The sequence below is a fragment of the Strix uralensis genome, chromosome 6 (assembly GCF_047716275.1).
Source record: "Strix uralensis isolate ZFMK-TIS-50842 chromosome 6, bStrUra1, whole genome shotgun sequence".
Classification (NCBI taxonomy): Eukaryota; Metazoa; Chordata; class Aves; order Strigiformes; family Strigidae; genus Strix; species Strix uralensis.
Window position 1 is genome coordinate 728587 of NC_133977.1, and position 24759 is coordinate 753345.

The window sequence follows — 24759 nt, forward strand, 5'->3', positions numbered from 1 at the left end:
TTTCCCACAGGGGAAGCCAGATGGGAGATGCCAGGGGGTCTTCCCACCAGAGGTTCTTCCCACTGGCATGTCCGTGGGTCAAAGCCTTAGAAAATCATGTGTTTCTCTTTAAATATCCCCTTTAAATATCCTATCTTTAAATGTCCCTTCCTTTTGGATTGTAGTTACTTTTACAAACAGTTTCTTCTTCTGGTGGCCAGCAAGCTGGGTGTCTGTGGGCAGCCGCAGGAGGATGGACATCAGGAGTGGTCTTCCAGGAGGGGCCCTGTGGCCAAGGTCCCACCTTACTTCACAGCACCTTGGTTTCAGCATTGGCTGTTGCAGTTCCAGATATTCCTCTCCTCTGTGCAAAGGTCGGTGGTTCCTGGGTTCTGCTTGTGTCTTGGTGTCAACAGCAGCCGGGGGCTTTGAGCAATATCCGTGGCCAAACTTTGTGTTGGGTGGGGAAACCTGGCTCTGCTTTGGTGGGGAGGCAGGCTGGGGGAAGCACTCCAGCTGCCCTTGGTACGCCTGGTACTCTCGGTATCTTTGCTCTGCTTTGACCCATTGCAGAGAGTCGTGGGGCTGGTGCAGCCCATGGCCACCTGTTCCATTGCTCCCCTGGGGGAAGATTCTGAGGATGTTTCCAGCATATATTCTGCATTTCACTGATTTTGTGCTTAACACCTTGCTCTTCTCACCAGAAATACCTGAGTGCAGAACAGCCATTACCTTTTTACCATGAAGACAACTTTGTGCCTGGACATCCCAGAAGTGCCCCAAGACATGAGTTGCAGGGTTGGCTTGGGTGTTCACGGTGGAGCTGAATCTGCCAGCTTGCTGTTCGTTTCTGGGCAGCTTCTGGGCACAGAGCTGATGCTTTTGTGAATGGGTCCACCTCCATCCTGAGATCTTCCATCACGTGCAGCTGGGACTGGGGGTGTCCACTGTCCCCCCTCGCCAAGTGCCAGGTCCTGCCCTTGGGCCACAACAACCCCCTGCATGGCTACAGGCTTGGGGAGGTGTGGCTGGGGCTGTCTGGAAGAGAAGGATCTGGGGGTTCTCATTGACAAACAGCTGAACATGAGCCAGCAGTGTGCCCAGGTGGCCAAGAAAGCCAACGGCATCCTGGCTTGTATTAGAAATAGTGTGACCAGCAGAAGCAGGGAGGTGATAGTCCCCCTGTGCTCTGCACTGGTGAGGCCACACCTGGAGGGTTGTGTCCAGTTTTGGGCACCTCGATACAAGAGAGATCTCGAGGTGCTGGAGCGAGGGCAGAGGAGGGCAACGAGGCTGGAAGAATAAATCCTGTGAGGAGTGATTGAAGGAGCTGGGACTGTTTACTGTGAGGAGAAGGCTGAGGGGAGACCTCATCACTCTCTACAGCTACCTGAAAGGACATTGTAGAGAGGTTGGTGCTGGTCTCTTCTCACAGGGGATTAGTGACAGAACAAGAGGGAACGGCTTTAAACTGCAACAGGGGAGGTTCAGACTGGACACGAGGGAAAAATGTTTCCCAGAAAGAGTGGTCAGAGAGTGGAATAGGCTGCCCAGGGAGGGGGTGGAGTCCCCATCCCTGGGTGTGTTTAAGGGTCATTTAGATGAGCTGTTGGGGGATGTGGTGTAGGGGAGGACTTTGTAGAGTCAGGCTGAGGGTTGGACTCGATGATCCCGAGGGGCTTTTCCAACCTGAATGATTCTGTGATTCTGCGACATGTGATGGATGGATACCCCATCACTCAGCTCTGGAAACCACACTCTAGGCAAACAGGCTGCAGTATATAATGTTTAACGTGGCTTTTTAGACGGAAAAATATTACCCGAGGGCAAATTAAATTAGCTGATGGCTTATTTTATAACTTTTTGTGTTCGTTTGGTAACCTCAAAGGGACAGAAAGCGGGGAAAGTAGGATTTCTGCTGGACCAGTGGATGTCTGTGGTCAGCTGTGGCCGGGGATGACATTCTGGGACGTGATGAAGTGCTCTGAAGGACAGAGGAGAGGAGTAGCACTGGGCTGCGAGCCTGAAAAGCCACGAAAGGCGGCAAGAGCGAGGCCGGCGCTGCCCGCCCCGGCCCGGCCCGGCCCGGCCCTGCCCCACCTCCTGCCCCTGCCCCAGGCCCCGCCCCTGCCCGCCCCGGCCCCGCCCCCTCTGCCGCCCCGCCCCTGCCCGCTCTGCGCCGCAGCGCTCCCCGCCTCTCGCGCCGCCGCCTGGCCCCGCCCCTCCGCGTTGGTCCAATCAGCGCCGGCTCCCCCCGCAGCCGGCCCCGCCCCACCCGGGCCCCGCCAATGGGAATGAGGGCCCCGCCTCCCGGCTCCGCCCCGCGCGCGGGGCTCGCGCCGCTGGCGGGCCAGGCGCGGCCTGCACGTCGGCGGGGGCGCGCGCGGCCGGTCGCTCCGGTCGCGCGCAGGCGCGCACGGGAGCCGGCGGCGGCGGCGGCGGTGGCGGCGGCGCAGCGGGGGCCGCCGCTCGGCTCGGCCGGGGCTGTGGATGGCGGAGCGGCGGGCGGCGGCGGGGCCCGGGCAGCGGCGCGGCGCCGGGGGAGGTGAGGTCCGGGTGCGGCGGCGGGAGCGCCCCACGGGACCTGTCCAGGTCCTGACGCGGCGGCAGGTGCCGGTGGCGGCGGACCCGGCCGCCCCGCACCTGTTGAGCGCGGCGGGGCCGGGGGTGCCGGCCGCCGGCGTGGCGGGGCGCAGTGCGGCGCTGGGCCCGGCCGTGCCCGGCGGCGGGGCGGGGGCGGGTGCCGGGCGGTCTTACCCGGCCAGGGGCCGCGGCGGCGGCGAAGCCATTTTGAGGGGGTGGTGGCGCGGCGGGAAGTTTGGCCCCGGTCGCCCGCCCCAGAGGAGCCACCCGGCGGGGCCGGCCGCCGAGCCCGGCGCCTTCTCCTGCCTCTCTGGGATGCGGCAGCCGCGGGGACCGGCGGGTGCCTGCTCTGCCCGGTGCTCCGCCGTCCGGCAGCCCGCTGCTGGCGGGGAAGGTGAGCGCGGTGGCCTGGCCGCCCTCCCCTGCCCTTCCCTCGGCTGCCGCCCGGCCACCCGGGGCCGGCGTGCCCCCTCCGGTGGAGCCGGGGCTGGCTGCGCCCCCCCCGGCACCCGCTGCCCGCCTTCTGCAGCGGGGAAGGCGGGCACGTCCTTGCGAGAGGAGCTCGGGCGTAAAATGCGGGTTCCCCTCGCAGTGTCTCTCTTCCCTGGCTGGGTAAGGGACCCTACGAGCCCTTGTTTTTTTTAGCGTGCCATCTGTTGCTTTGGCCTCTGGTGGGTTTGGGTTTTCTGGTTCCTCCTGGATTTGGTTGGATTTGGGAACAAGACCGTGGTCGCAATGGCTGTTACTGTACGAAGTCTGGTTTGCTTAAAAACCGTTCATGGGCGTTTTTAGAAATTGAGGCGCGTTGGGTTCCCCCCAGAGGGTGCCTGGCTGGCCTGTGGCTGAGAGGCGGCTGCTGGCCTGATCCAGCCCTGCTTTCTGCCCCAGTCCTCACCCTGGAGCTCTCAAAACTCAGGGTAGGGGAGCGCTAGTGGCGCTTGGCTGGAGAGGAGCCTGCGAAGCCGTCGGGGCTCTGGGCTCAGCCTGGTGAAACCACAAAATAGATCGATGAGCGGTGTAGCCAACAACAGCCAGGCTGGTCCTTAGAAACATGCTTGGCCTGGGCTTTTATTTAGTTCTTTGGGCAGATACATCTGCGTGGAGGAGCCTAACCTCTTTTTTTTTTTTTTTTGGCCATCTTCAGTAGGTCCTTCCAAGCAGCAGCAAACCACAGTTGATCTTTTTACGTTGAGCTGTAGCAGATTTGAGTCCCGGGGCTCTGAAAGCGGTGCTGCTCCTCAAGGGTGCTCGCCACTGTTCGTTGCACGTTTATTCCTTGGGGAATCTTTTCCGTTGGTAAATTAAAACTTCCTGTTTTTTGTAGCATAAACAAAAGATTGTGGTATCTTTTTTTTTTTTTTCTTTGGAGTGCACAAGCAGTGATGAGCTCGCCCCAGCTGTTGGACTCTTATGGACACGCCGCTTGCTCTGCGAGTTACCTGTCACCACCATTCGAGCGTCACACAAGTGAGGCCGTAGCGTTGTTCTCTGAGCTGTTTTACTGGAGAGTGGCAGTAGGCCAACCTACGGAGCGCAGAAGATGTTTAGAATAATTAGTGATGAAACACCCTTTTAAAATAATTGTTTGGTTTTATCTAGCACTCAATTGTAGTGATATCTACCTCTAAAAATAGGCAGGCCTCCTGTGTAATGAGTCTTGTAGTATAAACAGTCATGTCTTGAATGACTGTTGTTACTTTTAGGATGTCCAAGATAGATGCTTTTGGGGGTTTTGCCAAATCCTCTGTCTGTTTAACTTTTTTTTTTTTTTTTTTCCTGCAGCAAATAATGCGGTTCTTGGCCCTTACGGCGTGTAGTTGTGCAATGATCAGAGGAAAAGCTCAGTAACCCTCACTGTTCGGGGCTGGCGCAGCAGGACAGAAAGCTTCCCACCACTCCTCTGGCAGCCCAAGGTCAAACAGCCCTGTCTTTCACAAAATTCATTCTCTGTACGCTGCCACGTTCACAAAATGTGGCCAGCAGTTGGGTTTGACAGGTGACTGTGCATCACTTTTGCTTTGAGGTGCTGTCCTCAGTTAATTCAGCGCAGAGCTCCATCCGCTGGCATTTGTCTGTGCTGGTAAGTCCAGGGTTTTTGTGTGATGAAGGGAGAGCAGCTCAGGCGTGATCGTGGTCGTGCTGCTTGCACTGGTGTGCTCGCCCCGCGCTCTTTGTCACAGCACTCAGCTTCACAAGGGCGGCCTCTCGGGATGCCTTCCCCGAGTTTGCTGAGGCACAGCTGCATGAATGTGCAATTCTTCCTTTCAGTAATTAAGAAGGATTGTGTGATGAATTTCTCATGTTTTGCCATATGGTTTATCAGGGCGTAACAGATGAGCTGTGGCCCTAACCCCTCACGCACACATGCTTTGTAAAGTTTCTTTTCAGCAGCCAGTGTGCTGGCTGAGGCTTCTCTGGTGTGGCTTGTTTGTGAAACCACTGGCTCCTCAGCTCAAGGGAAAGCATCCCAGCTTTTTCAGCAGGAGGAGAATTTGTTTTATGAAGACTTGTTTTCTGAGAAGGTACCATAGCGACATGGTGCTTAGTGTTTGGAGCAGGAAGTGTCTCATAGCTTTGCTCACACTGCGCTCGCAGACCTCGGGCCATTTTAATATTTGCCCCTAGCTTATTCAGATTTATCTGCTCTGATGAAAATTTAGTGCCCTTTTGTGGGCTGTATGTGGTTTGGGATTGGCAGTACAGTGCCGTAAGCCTTCAGTGGAAGGCCTCTTGCTTGCTGTGAGCACATAAGTCTTCTAGAGTACTTTCATCTTGTTTATTATAAACAAATGAGACTTTTTTTTCCTCTTTTAAAAGCCAACTGTGTTTTGACTTAAGTGAGTAAAGCCTTCTAAATGGCTGGTCTTGTTAGCTCAGACAGGTCGTCGCAGTTTGGGACTGCACCCAGGTCAGGCTCTGCTCCTCTCCAGCATCTCTGCGCTCGGCATACCCCACACCGGAGCCTTCAGTTGTTCGCAGTCACCCGGTCAGAGATCCTGCGTGGGAATGAGGGGTTCCCGTCAGACAAGGTGATGGCAAACACTTGTGTGGGACACACCAGAAATACTACACGCCCTCTAAGCAGCTCGTCATCAGTGGTTTTGGGATGTCATCTGTGACTTGAGGAAGTTTTGGGGGTGGCAGTGGTGGGTGTGCCTCTGGTGAAGAGCATGGCTCCGGCCGCAGGGACTGAATGAGTATTAGAGCTTCTGTGTGCCAGGATGATTTTAGGCAAGGCTGAAATGAGTGTCTCCAGGTGCTGGCAGTGAGCGTGGCTTGTCAGGGTGATGCCTCTTGCATTTGATATCAGGTCAGGGGGTGCAGGACCCTGACACATTAGGTGAGGATCTTTGCTTGAATGTCTGAGGACATGGTCTGATGAAGAGAGACGCGTAGCACTTGCTGTTTCTGCAACTTCTGAAACCAGTAAGTGCTTGGCACCTTTGAAACTCAGGCAGTCCAGCTGCCATGCTATGGATTTCAGTTTAAGTTTAAGTACCAAAGATTAAAACTGTGGTTTTGGACTGTATTTATCAGTAGAAGCTGTTATTTATGTACCTTGGTTTTAAAGGAGATACCTTTATAGTAGAAATGTTGTGTGACCAAAAAAAAAAAAAAAGCTTGGTAAATTGATTATGTAAGCAAATGAAGTGACATTTTAAAGCCAGTTCCTTTCCTGTTTGCATACAATGTGGCTGTTTTTTGCTCTTTCCTACCATTTAACAACAGAGTGCATTTTTTCAGTCCTTTTAGTGAATGTTTTTTGTATGGCAGGTATGAGAAATATTTGTTTTCGCAAGTTGAATCCTTGAAGGAGGTCATCAGCAGGCTCTGGAAGCTGGCAGGAGCCAGCTGTGAGTGTCAGGGTCTGTAGCTGACCAAAGCAGCAGCACATCTGTGCATTTAAAAATAATAATAAAAAAAAAGAAGAAGAAGAAACCTACGTAACTGATATTACTGTGGGAGCCGAGCTTGTCTTGGAGCGATGCTCCGGACAGCCGTCCTCTCAAGGATATCTGGTTGCAAAGGGAATTGGAATCTTTTTACGTCCTGTGCCTCTGGGTCAGCCACGGCGTTTGTCTGTCCCCGTGCAAAGGGAATTCGTTGCCTTCACAAAAGCTGCGCTTTGCTTTACCTTGAGCCTCCTGTGCCAGCAGGGAGTGCGGGGCTGACTCAGTGCTGGCTGCCGAGGGCTGTGACTCAGTGCTGTCCCCTCGGATGAACGGCCAGCCTGCTGCCAGCAGAGCCAGGGAATAACCTGATTACAGAGGTGTCCTCGGTGGGTGTCTGCTGGTTAGAGGGGTCTGGGAATGTCGGGCTGCTTTCGGTAATTATGTGTGTGTTGGTGGAAGTTGGTTGTTACTGAGCTTTTGTATGTGATACCAAGCATCTGTGAAAGTGCCAGGGAGCTCGGAGGCCAGAAGCTTCTTTCCTTTGTACTGATAGCATGGTGTTACAGTTTTATATCTTTGTGGGATGTGTTGGTTTTTTAATTTTATTTTAATTTATTTAATTTTAATTATTTTACTTACGAGCTTGAAGAGGAATTGTGCTTTGTTTTCCCTAGGGAGAAATCTCCTCGCTGATGCTGTAGCGTTAGGTCTCTGTATTTCTGTCTCTTAAAGTGAAGATGCTCTCCATGTCTTTAAGTCAGGATTGCCTCATGAACAAATGTTTCTATCGGGAACTCCTGCCACCCCTGTATGTTTCTGAGCTCAGTTTCCCATTGCATAAGCGTCACACTGTCAGTGCCCCTGAATGAAAATGGTCAACACATTGAAAAGTCCATCAAATTTGACAAGAGGGTAGAGATGTCACAGGTAAGTGCTGAGAAGTTGTGTGAGGGCAGGAATCTGCATGGAGGAAATTCTCAGGTTAGTGCTCTGCTGGAAGAAAACTTGTTGGCTGAGTGCAAATATTATTATTAGACATCAGAGGATCTTCGTGGCAGGGAGACAGACAGGAAAGCGAGTTTTATAAGTAGTTCCAGTAGAAGCTGTTTCCTTAAAATCCTTGTTTTCCTTTGTGAAAGTGGTGAGGAGTGATCTGATGAGCAATATTGCGTTGTCATAGGTGATAGAAGAAAACAAAAGGGTTTGGGTACCGTTCCTCACCCTGACCCTTGGGGCTGAAGTTGGAGGGAGATGAGTGAAGATTTTAAATTTCACTGTAAAGGCTTTTGCAGTTGTCTGGGAAAATGTCCTTTTATAGGTGCCATGTAACCACTTGGGTCAGGATTTTTCTGCGCAGAGTGCTCTTGGCAGAGATGCCGAAGGAAGGTCTGCTCAGGGTATTGAAGAGTATTGCCTTTTTCCTGTTTGCACCAGTACAAATTTAAGATATTTATACTGATGTTCTTTTCCATTTTGGTTTCTGAGGCTTTTCCTTTGTGAGGCACACTGAAACAGGACTTTTTTTTGTTTTTATTAAATTTATTTTTTAGTTTAGAGAGATTTTAACAGAAAGGAGCTCTTGGACCCGTATCTTGAGTCTCGTGGTTAAGATGCCGAGTATCCTGAGTATTCGCGTTCGAGGAAAGCATGGGAGTTTTGAATTTAAAGGAAAGTAGAAATATTCCTCATTGGGTGATGAGTTTGGCGTTGCACGTCAGGGTGTATTCTCTGATTACCTTGCTGTCTGTTGATTTTGTTACTATAATACTTTGTCACATAAACAATTTTGTGATGGGCCTTTGGTAATATTAGGCTTGAGGACTATACCGATGCCAATTTATCATTGTTCCAAACTCTACGTGCACTAGCACTCTTTAATTTCCCAACGGCTCTCACTGCTCCTTTCTGCTATTAATTTTGTCATATGAACTCTGGGAAGAGATGAACAGTTTAAAATTTGATCTAAAAGAGAACAAGCAAGTATGGAAAACATTAGTTTCTTTCATTTGTCATATGTAGCATGTGAAAATGAAGTTTTTACACAGGGATTGTGAGGCAGCCTCACCTATTTTTTCCAATTTAATCTGTTTAAGTCCTGAGATTTGCAGAGATAATCAGTACCTGCCTCTTTCATTTTGAAGGGTTTCTGCTGAAAGTGTTCAGGGTGTCTAAAATGAGGTTGATTTTTATTTAGATTGATTTACTCAGTTCCTCATCTTTATTTGCAAGTGAGTCTTTAAGTTTAAATTTTCACTACCTTTTTCCTTGCTTAAGTGTAATCTAATATTTGGGCACAGTTGCTGGGAAACTATTAGAGGGGAAAAAATTTCTCTGACTTCTTTCTTTATATGCAGATTTTATAAAACTTTGTTTACAAAGCCTATTCTGAATCAAAAAGAGTTTTTATTTTTCACCTCAAATATTGAACACAGGTACCGAGTACTTAGTAAGGAAAAAAAAAAAAGTCTTTATATGACTCCCAGTAAGAGCATAGTAAGATCTTTAATTCAAAAGGATGATCAGCCCTATGTTTTCATTAATAAAGTTTGCAAGTCCATGCAGATTAGCTGGAAAGTAAATGTGGACATCCCTAGCAGAGGACAGGTAGGGACAATATAAAAACCAAGGTACGGACTGTAAATCAGGAAATTTGTGCAGCAGAAATTACTTGGGAGAGTATTGAAGGAAAATATCTCTGCAGGCTTGCTCTGTTCTTGCAGCAGCTGTTGAGGGAAGAGTACAGCCCTCAGGATGATGGAGCCTTGGTGTGGTCCACCCTGGATGCTATGAGGAGAATAGTAAGGAAAAAATGTATATTGATCAAAACCAGACTAAGATAACATATTTTAATGCTGCTTTTATCCTTAGACTTGCCATGTTTTTCACAGCTAAAGATAGAGGATCAGTACCAGTATATTTAAGTCTCTGAAAAATGAGAAGAATGAACATAAGCCGATGGCTGAACCGTGCTTTGTTTGTAAGAAACATGTAATAAAGCTACTCCATGGGGGAGCCGGGTTTATAGCCCTCCTCCACTGCCCAAGATTTAAAGCTTGCTCTTGACACACACAGGTAGCTCACATTGGGAGACCAAAGGAGGAGGAAACTTCTCTTTTGTCAGGTGCTTACTCACTTTTTTAATCCTGACAGCCTTTGGTCAAGTTTACACCCTGGAAAGAACTTTGTAGCAGATGTGTTTAATGGGTTTTCCATGCTATGGAAATTACTGAGGGGTTTTATGTAGAGAGAGATCTCCTAATGTGATAGCTGCTTAATCTGTATGAGAAATAGCATTGTTTTCTCACTTAAATTTTGGTAGTTTTGGTAGCTGAAACTTTTAACCTGGTTGAACGTCCCCTTTTGGACACTGACTCCATGCAGCTTTGCAGCACCTTGGACCTGTTGCCTGTGGAGTCTGCACAAAGTCTGGGTGCCATTTCAAAGGGGTGGAGCTGCAGGCAACTATGAATTACGGTCCATGTTAAACCGGAGTCATCTCTTCCAGCTAGGCTAAAACATGTTCCCATTTTTTTTTTTCTCCTTAAGTTTTTCAGAGCAGCCATGTGGCGTGACACTTCCATTTTCTCAGCCACGTTGGCTTTGATGTCTTCTCTAGAACTGCAGCCCCTCTCTTGGTTAGAAGCACTCTTACAGCCAGCAAAGTCATCATTCAAGTGCTGAGAGCAGATGTGCTTTCCTGGATTTAATGCGTATTATACAGCCATTCTTGTATTTTTACAGATGCTTTTTATCTCCTGCCGCTTACCAGCGCCAAGCGGTACTCTGCAGTTTGATGTCGTGTGATACTGTGTTTTGATAAGAAAGTGGAGCTGGAAATTAATGCTTAACTCGAAGCAGTGATCCTGGCAGTTGTGTGTTGGGTGTGTACGCTAGCACTTTAATTTGCATCGGAAACATGTTTTTGACAGTCTCCTGCTTGTCTCCACCTCTGTGCTTCACCTGGCACGGAGGAGCGAGGTGGGAGTGGGTGCCTGGGCTCCCTTCGGAGGATGGCAAGCCTAGAGATGAGCTGTCGGGGCACGTCTGCTACCTGTAAATTTGTGATTGGATTGTGCCTCAATCGCTAATGAGCGTTCAGCCTTTGATTAATTGGAAGCTAAATTGGGACCCTTTGCTGAGTTCGCAGCTCTTAAGAACGTGAGACAGGGAAGTGCAGCTGACTGCAGCGAAAGCATGGCGGTCCGCTTGGGACCGTGTGTGCCTGTGCTTTTGACAAAGTACAGACGAAGGGACAAGGTCGCCCAGACTAAAGAGCTTTCAAGAAAGTGCATAAAATCTGCTCTTAACTCTGTAACTGACCTGCTCAGACCAGCGGGGGCTTGAGCCCAGTAGTCTCCCCTCTATTTCCTGAGGACTATCAGGTCCTTCTATAATACTAAAGTCTGCAAAGTCTGATTTCATTTTTTTTTCCCCTGTGTCTTTGAACCTCTTTGCAAAAATCGGTGAAGTTATGTTAAACCCAGCTCTGCTGTTTTCCATGATGATAATGAGTTGGAAATGCTTCCTGTCTGTGCAAAGGGCGCATTAGTCTCAAAGCCTTTGGGTAGTTTATCCCCGTTGATGCTTTTATATCAAAGTTGATTTCCATAGACCTCAGCACTGATGAATGCGGATAATGAGGGATAGCAAGTACTACTGTAGCTGTGTCTGGTTTTTTTCCTGGTGCAGCCTAGTTTCTCTTATCGCCCGAAAGCTATTCTTAGTAAGGGGTTGGTTTTTTTTTTTTTTTGAATTAAGTGAGTGAATAATCAGTATTTCATTCACTGTCCTTACATATGCTTAAATATAGTATTAACGTAATCTTCTTACATGCTTTTCCTCCTGCTGCTCCTGAGTTCATAAAGGAACCAGGTTCGCTATTAATAAGATCTATGAATGAACTTGCCTGGAAGTAAAATAGTTCTTTCAAGCTTTGGCTCATATTTATTGCCAAGATGATAATTTATTTATATTTTTGGGAGATAGCATCATTCTTCATGCATATAACTTCTTGTACTGTGTCATCCCCGCTTGTTTTCTTTGGTGCTGTCGAGATTAATTTTTCTGTGTACAAATTCCTAGATACAGTCAGCGAAATGGTTTTTTTTTTTCCTGCTTTGCAAGTAAAATGACTGCCTGGTGGCAAACTTTCTATTTTCTCTTACAGGAGGCTTGATTGACTTGAGAAGACCAAGTTGGTGATTGACATCTGTCAGTCTCCTCGTGCAGGAGCTTCTCACGCCTCCCCTGGGGTCCGAAGCCCCGCTGAGCCAGGGGGGGCAGTGGGAGGCCTCGTCCCGCAGATCCACGGGTGCGGATGGTTTCGGGGTCCCCCCCCCCCCCCCCCCCCCCGCCTGCCGGGAGGGTGGGAGGGCGGTGGGAGCTCTCCGTGGTGCCGAGCGGGGGCTTCCCCGTCCCCCCGCCGCTGAGGAGTCGCATCGCCTGACAGAGGCTTCAGCCCTCCCCGCCGATTTCGGTGTATCCCAGCGTGGGAGCTGTCGCCTGGGAGCAGATCTGGGGTCTTGCTTTGGACGTGGGCTGCTCACCCCACTTTGCCAAAGGTACAAAGTTTGAGTGGTTGCTTTTTTCAGCGGATCTGCTCCTCGCTCTGCTGACAGCTTCAGCACACTAGAAATATAAACTTTGAACGTTAGGCCGTGGTCATGTTTCCTGGGGACGGACTAAATATAATTTAGCTTAAATAAATATAGCTAGTGTTCCTACAACTCCGTACATTTTTCTCAGCCCCCCACGTCTCCCATCATTGCATTTCAGATCATGATGACTAGCTTTTTTGTGGCCCAGATAATACCTGGTGCTATTAGACAGGATTCTCAACTCCACTGTTCATTTTCCATTTCCTTTGGCCTCCTCGTGCATTTTTTTCTTAGGCAAAATTGCCTGCTTTTCACATAGGGTTCAGTCTGGTGTAACAGTCAGCAGGTGAGATCTCAGTCAGAACTGAACCACAATACTTCTGAGGCCGGTTTTGCCAGCCCTCTTGGGAACATGTGCAGCTTCTCTCAACATCAGGGGTGCCCTTGCTGGCTCTTTCAGCATAAGCCTGCTTCAAATTCAGAGTTGTCCTTTGTTCTCCTTTTGATCCGTTCTTTCCTCAGTAACTCGTTCAAGAGGTTTGCTTTAAAAGAAAGTTGGCTTTCCAGTCTTAAGCAAGCTTCCCTGATAGCTGTGAGAACATTTTCTAAATAGCTGCCCTTGATTGCTTTAAGTGAATGTGGAAGAGACTCGAAATACAACATTTGACTCTTGCAATAAAAGCTCTGTTGAGGAATATGGCTATTGACTGTTATTCTCTTGCCAGAGCATCACCTGATCTATACAAGTGCTTGGACAAAACAGGCTGCTTTGAATCCTAAAGAAAAAAAAAGCCAATATTTTGAAGGTCATAGCTTTTATAGTGCAGTGGTAGAAAGCAGGGAAAAGAATTGTTCTCCTGGTAGCTTTCAGTGTAACATAGCTCCTCAGCACTAGCTAATGTTTTGGCTTTGGTATTCGTGCTGCTCCCTGGCTTGCATACCTTTCTTGCCTTCTTCTAGTGGTTTCTTGCCTAGGTTTGGTACATTGCTATAGTCCAAATGGGCCATAAGTTGTAAAACAAGCATATTAATCAGGACAGGATAGTCCCTTTGCCTGGAAAGAGGTAGGAAGCACTAATGCTGTCCATTTAGCTGCAGGTTTTGCTCTGATTAGGAGACCCAGAAGAGCGACTAGACAGCGGGCTGTCCTGACAGAATGTGAGTGAATTGTTTAAAATGGAATACTGCACTGCCACTGTAAAGTATTTGCTGCTTCTTGCTGTTGAGCCATAATCATCATCTTGTGTAAGTCTTAACTATACCCATAACCAGCTCTGTGCCTGCAGGACATTGGGGAAGGTTGATGATGGTGGCTCTGAGCCCTGTATAGGTCCCTCTGATACAGAGGTATGGTGGTTGTCCCGTGAAACATGGGAACAGCACAGCCCTCTGAGTGATCTGAAAACAGCAGCCCCCAGATGTGCAGAAGCCCGGGAAAGTGAGCCTAAGTGTGTATTTTTGCATCCACTGGTACTTAAAATGCGTGCAAACTCCTCTTGCTCCCGGACTTCAGGTGTGCATTGTTCTGGCAGCACTGGTAGTGAATACTGCTTTAATGTGTGTGCAGTGGGATAGTTTTGAATCTTTTGGATCTGTGTTAGGAGGCTGCTGGCATTCTTACTGGAGGTTTTCACCTCACAAAGCTAAAGCCTTAGTTCCTTGTATAGTGCATGTTCACATTGCTTAGGTTATCCTTCAGAGAACAGCTAACTCCCTGCATTTCTGAATCAATAGCTGCTTCTTTACTTCGTGCGGAAAATGCATGCAGTAAATGTATATATATGAAATACATGCATAGATATATTTTTTTATGCTCAGTACTTTGTCCAGAATAAAAAATTCAGATTAAAAATAATTTAGATACCGTAAAAGGTTACTAAAGTAGGTGCATAATCTAAATTCCACTCGATAACATGTTTTTTTCACATATGAACTGATGTGCTCCTTGCTTTGGTGGCTGAGATCACTTAGGTACTCTTGATTGCACTAAATGGCTCTTTCACTCTGTAGTTGTGTTGTAGTGAACCTGAAGCAATTTTTATGTCTTGAGTTATTTGCTCCCCTGTGTCAATGTGCCAGGGGAATGGGGAATTTCCACCCTATTGCAGGAGCAGATGCAGCATAGTCTGTACAGAAGCAGTGCTTTTCCGTCTGTTAATCTTTTGCTGTTTTTTTTAGTTCTTGGGGACCTATGATGGGGTGGTCTTCAGACCTTGTGTTTGTGTTGGTGTACATGTGGGAAGTGGCAGAGATGTAGGGGGGATGTGGTGGCAGTACAGGTATGTATGTGCCCCCTGAGGTGGGGAGGATGGCAGTAGCATCCTGTACCGCAGCAGGCAGCTTGGATGGCACCGCAGTGCTGGACTGGAACTGCGATGAAGCGGGGGAAGAAAGAGATGTTCTCTCTGGTTTCCAGCAAAATCACAGGGAGATGCCCCTTGTGCTGCAGGTGAAGGCTGGCTTCCCTCAGCTTTTCCGTCCTTCCTTCCGTGGGGGCTTGGGGCTGGCCAGCCGCTGGGTGCCGCTCAGCTGCTGCCCTCCCACCGCACACATGGGATGCTGGCAGCTCTCTCCTCCTGGGGCCACCTGGAAATGCTTTCTGAAAGGCTGTAGAAAAATGAAGGTGTTTCTGGCTAATGCAGTGTAGTCCTTGGTCTGCCGTCATCTGCAGCGTGTATATCAATTCTGTCTGAAAAGCAGAATTATTTTGTGTCTTGATACAAAAACCCTCCAGGTTTTCCTTCCAGGACAGATAATTGCTTCCCTTTTTCCTGCCCCCCCTCCCCTGTATTTGGCACAGTCATACTCTGATTTCCTCTCTTAGACTGAGCAGCTCTTGGGAGACTTCCCTCAAACTCCCTGTGCCATGTATCACCCTGTAGTCCTTCTCTATTTGCCTTCTGCTTTGGAATGATACTGATTTGCAAGAGATGGCGAGGATGGGCAGGCTCCTGTATGCAATTTTGCTGTGCCTCATGCAATGATAAATTCCTGATATAAATAATTTTCCTGTATTGGTAAATTTTCCCCAACAAAATGTCTGTTCTGGCAGAACCCCGTCCTCTCTCTTTTTTAAGCCCTCCCATTCTGAAAGTCGCTGTCATCACTGCAGAACTAGTTAATTATTATGGCGTTCTATCAAATACCATCCTGATTTATTTTTATTGATACGAGTGGTATTAATTCCAACTCTGTCACTTGCCCATCTGACTGATGATGGTGACTGTTCGGAAAGATGTGGGATTTCTTGAGAGGGGGACATTGACAGAAGTAATTTGAAAATCTAGGTGAGGTCAGTACACCTGCTTCTAACCAATGCTTCACTGATGCACTCGAGATCTCTAGTAAACGATAACACAGTTGCACTGTTGGAGTCCCATGGGGTATGTGGTCCTCTCTGAAGCTTCTCCTTCTTGTTGCTCAGCAAGGCTTTCTTTTTAGCCAGTCTTATTTAACAGTTGGCTAAACTAATCTATAGAGGAATTAATTCCCATTCAAAGTGGTCTTTTTCTTCTAAAAATCATTTTTGCATCTTCTATCATCAATATTTCCCAGCTTCCTCAGTTATCACAGTTACAAGGCTGCATTGTTTATGAATCAGCAAAACACTTTTGTGGGTTCAAAATGAAATCCCATCCCAGCGAACGGCAGTAGCAGAAATACAGACTTTACACTAGCTAGGGAATACAGATATTGACAGCAGCACAGATGAAAGTAAGCATGGAAGTACTGAAGTCAAGGAACCGATGTGGAAACAACAAAGAAACCCCACTAGGATGTTGTAATTATGCTAATCTGAAGCTCAATATGTATAACTGAAATACTATTTTTCTCACTCATTATTAAGACTTAGATTTGATTAAGTCATGGGGGTAAAAAACCACGTGGCTTATATTTTTGTCCCTTTTTTTAGGACTGAAATTTCTTCACCTTTCTTTTTTAACATGAATAGTAGTACCTGTTACTACCGTATATAGTTTTGTGAGTGACCACCATTTAAGTAACTCTTAACCTCTTGCTTTCAAGGAAAACTAATTTATTTGGAAAGGACTCTTGTCTGTAAATACACATAGGGTGGACCTACCCCCCCAAAAAAAAGTAAGAGGATGGCATTTGGCATAAGAATCAAGAGATTAGCTACCTGGGAACCAGTTTATCATGGAAAATGAGATTTGCTGTGACCTGTGGTAGTTAGAGAAAATACCACTTCTCTGACTTGTTACTCAAGGGGAGAGTCAGCCCCAAAGTTCCCGTGAGGTTATAAGAGACTTGTACTTTGGAGAGACAAATCACCCAGCTCTTGTGGAGAAATACTTACCTTCATGCCCTGCCGTTTAATCGTTTTGATTTGGGGGATCATCTGGATCCTATATTCAGATTTTTTTTGCTGAATGCTGTAGACACAAAATCTGATAGCTGTAAACTTCAACTCCAGCATGTGCTGAGCTCTGCGTTCAATCTTAAACACTGTATTTTAGGTTTCTCTCTGTTTTTGTTGGATTGACCTGAATGTTGGTAGTTTGAATTATAAGCCAGCCTTTGCTCCGCTGGGAGGGGAAAAGCACAGCCTGATGGTTAAGGGCACTGCATTGCCACATCTGCCAGCTTGGTGAGTGCTCACTGAGTGCCAGCCTGGCTGTGGCTGCACCGAGAGCTGCAGCACCTCGAGACCTGGCGAAGCTCCTGGTGTGTAGCTGTAGCAGGTGTTGCAGCTGGGTAAAGCTGAGCCACTTGGGATGCTCCTGGAAGAAAGCACAAGCAGTATGGGAATCCCCGTGCTCTGGGAAGCCACGCAGCACCAGACGTCAGCTCAACAGCCCACAAACACGGGGCAAGGTGGGGTTTTGGGTGTAAGTTGGGAGAAGCATTTTGTATTTCATATGGACCAGTGAAGTGAATTATTTCAGCTTGCTGCAGTTTGAACATCTGTGTTTCTATTTAAGATTACAGTCCTTTAACCAAATTTTTTCAGCCCTAGTATTTAATTTTTTTTTTAATGGAACACAGAAAAGTGAAGAAAAAATTTGCTCTGTATCTGAAACTTTCATCACTGAATGATTAATTCTCCCCCTCTTAAATATACGTAGTTTCAGATTGTCTTGCTAGGAGATTCTTTGGGCCACTTTGTATAATTTAGTTAGTAAATAAAGCAGGCATAAGTATTTCTGCTCTCATTAGCCTCATTTCCTTTGGCTATCAGGAACAACTTTTAATACTCAGCAAGAGATACTATATTATCTGAAAAGGTACTTATCAAATTTTATCTGAACTCAAAAAGACTAATGAAAATGAGTATATGAGTTACCTACTGACAACTCAACCTATGGGGGTAATGCATCAAAATTGTCTTCTGTAGTCTTGAGTCACTGTCTTGATACACTCACAAGTTTTTGTCCTGTTGCCCTCAGCTGTGGTTTCTGCTCAAGAATCACAACATGCAAGACTTTTCAGACCTTTTTCTGTATGCAAATAATCCAAGCCAAGGGTCTGTTCTGGACATGCCATCCTGGCCTGTGCCTGAGTCATGCCAGCATCCTCCCTCTCTCTTGCTCTCCTCCTGCCTTATCCAAACTCTACTGGGTGTTTCCCTTGCTGGTTTTGTCGAACTCAGGGATGTATTACAGTTTCTTGAGTAAGAAGGTGGTAAGTACCGTTTCTGCACAACGTGGCTGTAAATGTCTAATGTTCTGTGATGGCAAACACTCTGCCCACACACCAGAGTGGTGATGGAAGTCAGATTTTACACCATAAGTGTGGTTGGTGTTTTATTTTTTTTTTAACATACAGATATTTAATGTTGAATAACACAAGGAACTACTCTGGAAGGGACAGTTTGAGTCAGTCTTGTGTTAGAGAGATCCCCGAGAGCCAGCTGCCACTGCCAGGTCCCAAGGAAGGCTTCCAGAACCTCAGAAGACTGACTGGGAGTCGAGCCCTCTCAAAAGTTAGCTTGAAGTTCCTAAAATCTGCTTGTATTTGTAGTGAGGGAAAAGCAGAAATGTGATTTTAGAAGTGAAAGGTAACACTTTCATATTCTTAGAAGTCCAGCAGCTGGTTCTTTCAGAAACATCGCAGTGATGAGACACACACACAAAAATCCTGGAAGCTGCCACCATGGAACTGCAGACTGTTGGCAAGACTGGAGTTACAAACGTGGGGTGCTTCAAGTTTGGCTTGCCAAGGCTGCTGCCCTGCGCTCTCCCTGCGTGCTGCGATGGCCTGAGAGCAGACCTCTGCAGGGAAGAAAACCCAATTTAAGATGCAGGTGTTGTGTTTTGGCTCCCTGCTGCATTGAGGGAGTGCATCTGATCCCCCTTTCCTCACCTTGTGCAGCAAGGCGAGGGCTGCTGAGGGCCTGCAGGCAGGTCAGAGTCCTTGCTTGTGAGCCAGCCCCAAGGCTGGGCTGTGAAAACAGCTGCAGCCAGACTGGGATGGCAGGGAAGAGCAGGGTGTGGTGGCATGTGAGCGATCCCATGTGTAAGAGGAGGGCAAAAGTTACGACTCAGTGCAGCCTTTGGCAACTCTTCCCCTTCCCAGCTCCCTTGGAGGTTAGCCCGTCTCCTGTCTCCGATTGCTCTCCCGCAGGCTCCAGCTCTGCCCAGCACACACAACGGGTATCTGTGCCTAAATAGGGAAGCAGCGGGAAAACATCTGACACAGATGTGTGATTTGCAGCTAATCACGCCCCGGTCCTTTATTTGGGAAAACAGTGTGATTTGGGTTTCTTCTGTGGTCTTTTCACTTCCCTGTACATGGAGTTCCTGTAAAGTGCAAGTTAAAGGATTAAAGAGCTCTGAAACCCTCCCGTGTTAAATGCATAACGTTTATGTAAAAAATAATAAAAATAGAGCATGCACCAGCAGCAACCACAACCTGTCTGCTTGAGTAGAGGGATCGCTGGGACGGCGGAGTACTCGCTGCTGCTGTTGGGTTTTGGTACATGCCTGCAATCCACAATTTTTGTTTCCCCAGTTTAGTTTGTGCTTCCTGGCTTTTTGTGCACAGTGGATGCAGTTTCATGCTGTTTCTCCCCGTGGGGAAGCTGTTGGTGAGCTGCAGGCTGGTGGGGAATGGTTAGCGTTGTGATTCATATCAAAGGCTAAGCCTGAAATGTGCACAAACAGTATCTGTGTTAAGCCCCGTTTCCAGCCTGTACTCTTTTTTTACTGAAGCTGCAGCACCCTCTTCTGCTGTTTTATCTTCATATAGGTGCTATAAACTGCAATCAAGTTGCCGTCTTATCTTCTCACTGATAATGAAATTCGTTGACTGGGCTGCATGAGATGCTTTTTCCTGCAGTCATTGCTGTGTGGGGTATGCCTGTGCCCCTTGGATCCTGTTGACAGGAGTGGGGCTTTTAATCTTCGTGTCACTTGGTGCAGATGGGTAACCCTAGTCTTGCTCAATGCTCTGCTTTTAAGTCCAGCAATAAATTGTGTTGGTTCCTCAGGCTGCAGAAGTGGTCTGGGAGCTCCTAGCAAGTTGTGTCTCCTGTGTTAACGGGTGCTGCTGGGTGTGGGCATGCTTCATCCCACCTCTGGTGATCGCTGGTCTGTCTCCCGGCTGCATCAGCTTGTTACACCAGGAGGCTGGAGGCAGCTGACGGCAGCGGCTTGGCTATCCCATCCTGCGTTTAAAAGTAGAAGTCTGTGAATAAGGTGCATTGTTTTGGTGGTCCTGAAGCAGTAAAATTTATTGAAGGACTGTGGGGAGTGACTTCTCGTGGTAAAGGCTAGAGAAGATGTTGATACGTCCTCAATGCAGGACATAACCTCATGGTTTTGAACACTGTTCATCTAAGTGATAATTAGTTTGCATCTTTTTATTAAGCACTGATCCTGAGGCATTTTTTTGAAGTGTGATGTTAAGGTATAAAATGCTCAGATAAGTGCATCTTATCTTTGCCCTAGGGAGGAAAATCAAAAATAATCAGCCTGCCTTGTTCTGAAATCTTAAAAATATTGCTGCTGTTCAAATGATGAAAGGTTTGCACTCCTCTAGTATATGCTGAGCATATGTAGAACAAGCATGCAGGAGGTTTTACAGGTATTTTTTTCAGGATGTATTAAGCAGAAGCCCCCGGTTGCTCACTGTAGCAGAGACAACAGCTTTCAGCAGCTTTCTTGGTTGGTGCAGGAACGTCCAGGTCTTAGTGGAGCACCTTCCAGAGCCAGAATTGGTGCAGCTGGGTTGCTGTTGTCCCATCCCTGCCCGTCCTCTAGCCTAAATTCTCATCCACTGTCTGTAGTCCACACTAATCTTTTTATTGTAGTGTTGTCTAAAAAGTACTAATATGGAACAGAGAAATTACTTTCAATTGATTTCTTAAATTCCTTTGTCTTTCAAAAGTTACTGCTTCGTCTTGAGATTGCACTATTTCAATGTGACTAATGTTTAAAACAGCTAAATGAGCAATGTAAATGTTTAAACATTAGCTGTAGTGAAATAATGAGCAACAAGATTAAAACCTAGATTCCCTTGAAGACATTTCTAGTAATTTTGCTCATGTGAATAATTCCTTTGGCTTCAGTCGCATTCTCTTCTAAGGTTAACTGCTCTTATACATGGGATGTCATGATCCTGTAGAAAGGAGGAGTGGCATTAAACTCTTGGATTTTGAAATAATGTTGTTTCAGAATTGAAATGTTATATTGAGACTTTAGGCTGTCATAAATATGAGCGCACCAACACATTGTTAATATAATTTTTCAGATGTAGGGGATCACAGAATTAAAAATCAGAAATGAAGAGTTCCTTGCTGATATTATGTGTATCCATACGTGAAACCATTTTTGGTGAGAGAATGTTTGAAAAACTAATTTACGTCTGTATTTGTTCCTGAACAGGTTTGAATATTTGAGTGTTCCAGAATAAATGATGAATGTAATCTTATTTGATACTTGCAGCAAAAGCAGTAATAGCTTGGATATTACTTCATGGAGTAGCATATTTTTTTTTCCCCATGGTTACTAACCTGATTCCTGCTGCTTAATAGCTGCTGAATTTTCATTGCTTTTGAACTGTCAGTGAACTTGGTTTCAGTGTGTTACAAACAGTTACTTTCTATACACAAGTTCAAAAAAAGAGTTTGTTTTATGCCAAGGGAAGGAGACACATTTGACAGCTTTGCATTGTGTATAAACTGCGCTTACTGCTTTTTCTAATTGCAGCATGTATGTCCTTTTTTCCTAAACTATTTTTTTCATTATGATGATCGGTTGCTTGTCATTCCTGATTTATTTTAGAATTTCAGATGCGCAGCTCAGAAGAGATACAGGGATCGTGGTTTGGATTTGGGCTATTATTTCATTAACTCAGTCTAACAAATGTGACATCATAGATGTCAAATTGTTTCTTCATATCTAGGTGGAAAAACTATTTCCAGAGGAAAACTCAGTTCTGTAGTTGTTCTGTTAAACTTATACTTTGCGGCACTCATCCCCTTTGTGTATGAAAAGACATACAATTTCTTTTATTGCAGGCTAACGCTATAGTTTTTTTGGGGTCAGGAGCAAAATCTGCCATGAAGGCACCTCTTCCCCATGTTCCTTGGGAGAGGAGGAATGGGAGCAAAGCCCTGGTAGCTGTTCACAGCTGGTCTCAAACTGGAGACACCCTTTGGAAACCAGTGGTGGCAGTTTGAAACGGGGAAGATTTCTGGTTGAAGGAGAGGAATCATAGAATCATTTAAGTTGGAAAAGACCTTTAAGATTATCGATCTTAACTAACACTGCCAAGTCCACCACTTGAAGATGGTATAGAAAAATACCCGGAGGGACAAATTCTAGAAATTAAATACAACCAACCAAAAAATCCCAGTCAGCTTCATTTGCTTTGCAACTGGAGTATGTTGGCACTTGCCCATGTCCCAGCAGAGGAATGGATGGATAGTTCAGGCTGGAGTAAAGGTTTCTTCCAGCTGCTTGCCTTAATCTAGGGTTGAGAGGCAAGCCTAATTAATAAAAAACCTATCTCCTCTGGTGCCGGGGGTGGGGGGTGTGCAAAGCAGTTAGCAAAACCCATGGCTGTGTCTGCATGAAAAATACACCATCTTTTGAGTTTCTTGTTTGACTTCTCTGTGAAATGTCTTAACGCAATCTGTGTCAGGGTGTAAACTGAGCAAAAATGAGCTGAGCAATGCAGTTGGCTTTCCACCTCTAAACAGTGCTATTTCCTGAGCCAGTGGTAAAATTGGAAGGACAGAGGATGACAGATTTAACATACCTGTGGTTTTTATCATGTGGACACCTGCAGTTGAGATGCCTCAGCAGCTCACCTGTGTTTTTCAACACCGGAAAAGTAAAATAAATAGGAAAGTCACTATGTAAAGATTGGAAGTAGTGTTTTTTATGGTGAGTGCTTCCAGATAGTTGCCTTGCATTTGGGTGGTTCTTGCAGGTTTGTCTCAAGGTGGGACCTCCTGTCCCTTGTGGGTGAGTGTTTTGGAGGGCTCTGCGACTGGCCATCCTTTTTTCCCCAAAATCTTGCAGAACTGAATCGATGCTTCTAGCATGTTGCAAATTTAAAGTATGTTGGAGAATCACTGTAAGTTACTGGAGGGGAACACAGATGCATTTGTGTGTGTGCCCAACTCAAGGGTGCCTACTGTCTGTGACTTCTTCACTGGTGTCGTGCCCGGGACCTGGGGCTGCAGCTACCTGTGGAGGAGCCTGGACAGGGCACCCCATCCTCTGACCCCGTAACGTGGGTCCCTGCTTGGTGGTGTGCCTCTACTTCTCTGTGCTGGAGGAGGTGGGCCTGGGATGGGCTGATGGCTCCTGGGATGGGGCAGGGTGTTGTTTGGGCAAGGTGGCAGTGATAGTCGTAGAGTTTGAGTCACAGGACGTCCCCCACCTGCTCAGCCAAGGAGGCCTTCATTGCCTTCAAGGAAGGAGATCTTCATTGCTTAAGGAGAGCCCTGAAATCTTTCTTTCTCAAATATTTTAGGACTCTTTGACCAATGAAAACCTCAACATTTTAGCTGGATGCACTTCTCAGTGCCTTTCTCCTAAGGAAGCTTACAGAGAGCCAGCGAATTACCTCCAAGGAACTAGAGATGCTGTTTCGTACATGTGAGATGCAGTCAGGGTGCTGAAGTTAGTTATCATGTGTCCGTTTCGATTCTCATTGCCTCCAAACGTCTTCAGTTCAGCTTTAAAAAGTTAGTATTTTCAGAAAGTCCTAAATGTCCAGCAGGATTTGTTCTTCAAATGGGTTTCAAGTATCCTTTGCTGCCCTGGCAGAAATCATGTTGGGTGTGTTTCCGAACTTTTTTGGGTAAACTCACTAGTCATGTTTAGAAATGAAGCTGTCCCAAAGTTTCTTGGTTTCCATTTGTTTTCCTTTCTAGTTGTTATTCCAGCCATGTGATGAAAAAGAAAAACTCCTCTTGGGCTTAGTTTTGAAGTCTTTATTTTACTCCTGTCTGTGGCAGGAGAAAAAAACCTGTATTAAAATGGCAATCATCGTTTCACCAGGGAAGCAAATGCCAGTGAGGCAACATGCACATCTGTCTTCGGGGCCTGTTTTCTGGTACTTGTAAGGGACTAAGAATTGATCTACTGTTTTTTTGGGAAGTAATGATGTGGAGATGCTGCAGGGAGGTGCTGATCTCCTAGAGGAGCCCCTTCTGGCAGGCAAACGCCAGTCTCCCTGCAAAAGGTGGTGGGGAAGCATGTTATGAGTTGAGCAAGCCCTGAGGTGTCCGTCTGCCACCAGGCAGAGTCAGGTAGGATACGTAGAAGATGAGAGGTTTGTTCCTGTTTTTTTATAACATAGTGGTATTTCCATTTCCTTCCTATTTAGCATCTTTACTGATTTAAGGTGTTACAAGTCTCATTTTTTTTTCCTCCACCTGTCTTTACTGCTCACAGTCCTTCAGCAGCGAAGCTGCCTTGTCAGCCCGTGCTTGCTGGCGGAGAGGGTTAGTGCTGGACCGCGGGTGCTGGGCTGGAGCCTGGCTCACAGGGGCCTTTCTTCTGCTGGTGGTGGTGTGGGAGCTGCAAAACCCCAGGGCAGACCCATCCTCTGCTGGGTGAATGCCCTCGGAGCCCCGAGCAGGTGTCTGCGCGTGTGGCCCTGCCCGCTGCGGAAACCCACCGCGGGTGGTGTGGCATGCCCAGTTTGACTGAGATTAAAATGATGGTGTTTTTTTTTTTTTAAAACAAGAAAATTCAAATAAGCATTTTTTTCCTGGTGTTGAGCAGATGAATGTAGGGTCTTAGGGGTGGGCAAAGGTGCTGGGTGCTGGCGTGGCCATTCCCTGCAGAAGCAGCACCCAGCCCCATCTGGGCAAGCTGGCAGTGCCTGCCCATCTTGCTGCCCATCTTGCTGCCCATCTTTGCTGCCCATCTTGCTGCCCGTCCTGCCTGCTGCTACTCACATCCTTCAACGCAGACTTGGACTGCTGCGGTTTGCCAGCTAGAAAACTAAGAAAATAAACATTTTGATTTTTGCTGTCGATATGTTTTTAAGCAGTACTAAAACTGTTCCTTATGCATCATGCCTGTGGGTTGGTTCTTAGCCTGTAAAACTGTCTGCAGCTGTCAATATATAAGGATTTTTTGTACTTAGTGGTAAACTTATTTTAAGTCCCAAGTCTCATGAATTGTGTTTGTTTAGTTTGTTTGAAATTCAGGGAATTACCAAGTGGGGTAACAGAGTGTATAAGAAATACAATTTCTACAACAACTCAAGGTTATACTAAT

At 46.9% G+C, this 24759-nt stretch overlaps 1 protein-coding gene across 5 annotated transcripts in view; it reads left to right on the top strand.

The window, feature by feature from the left end:
- Positions 1-2414: 2414 nt before the first annotated feature.
- The window catches only part of ADARB1 (adenosine deaminase RNA specific B1), a 90397-nt gene continuing 68052 nt past the window's right edge, over positions 2415-24759 (top strand). The window contains exon 1 of one of the 5 annotated variants that reach the window (XM_074872394.1): positions 2415-2524. The gene's annotated coding sequence lies outside the window, so the exon portion shown is untranslated. Of the gene's footprint in view, positions 2525-4621; positions 4643-11907; positions 12017-24759 lie in introns of those variants that run through there. The other 4 variants (XR_012629401.1, XM_074872392.1, XM_074872395.1 and 1 more) reach the window with 4 other exon arrangements.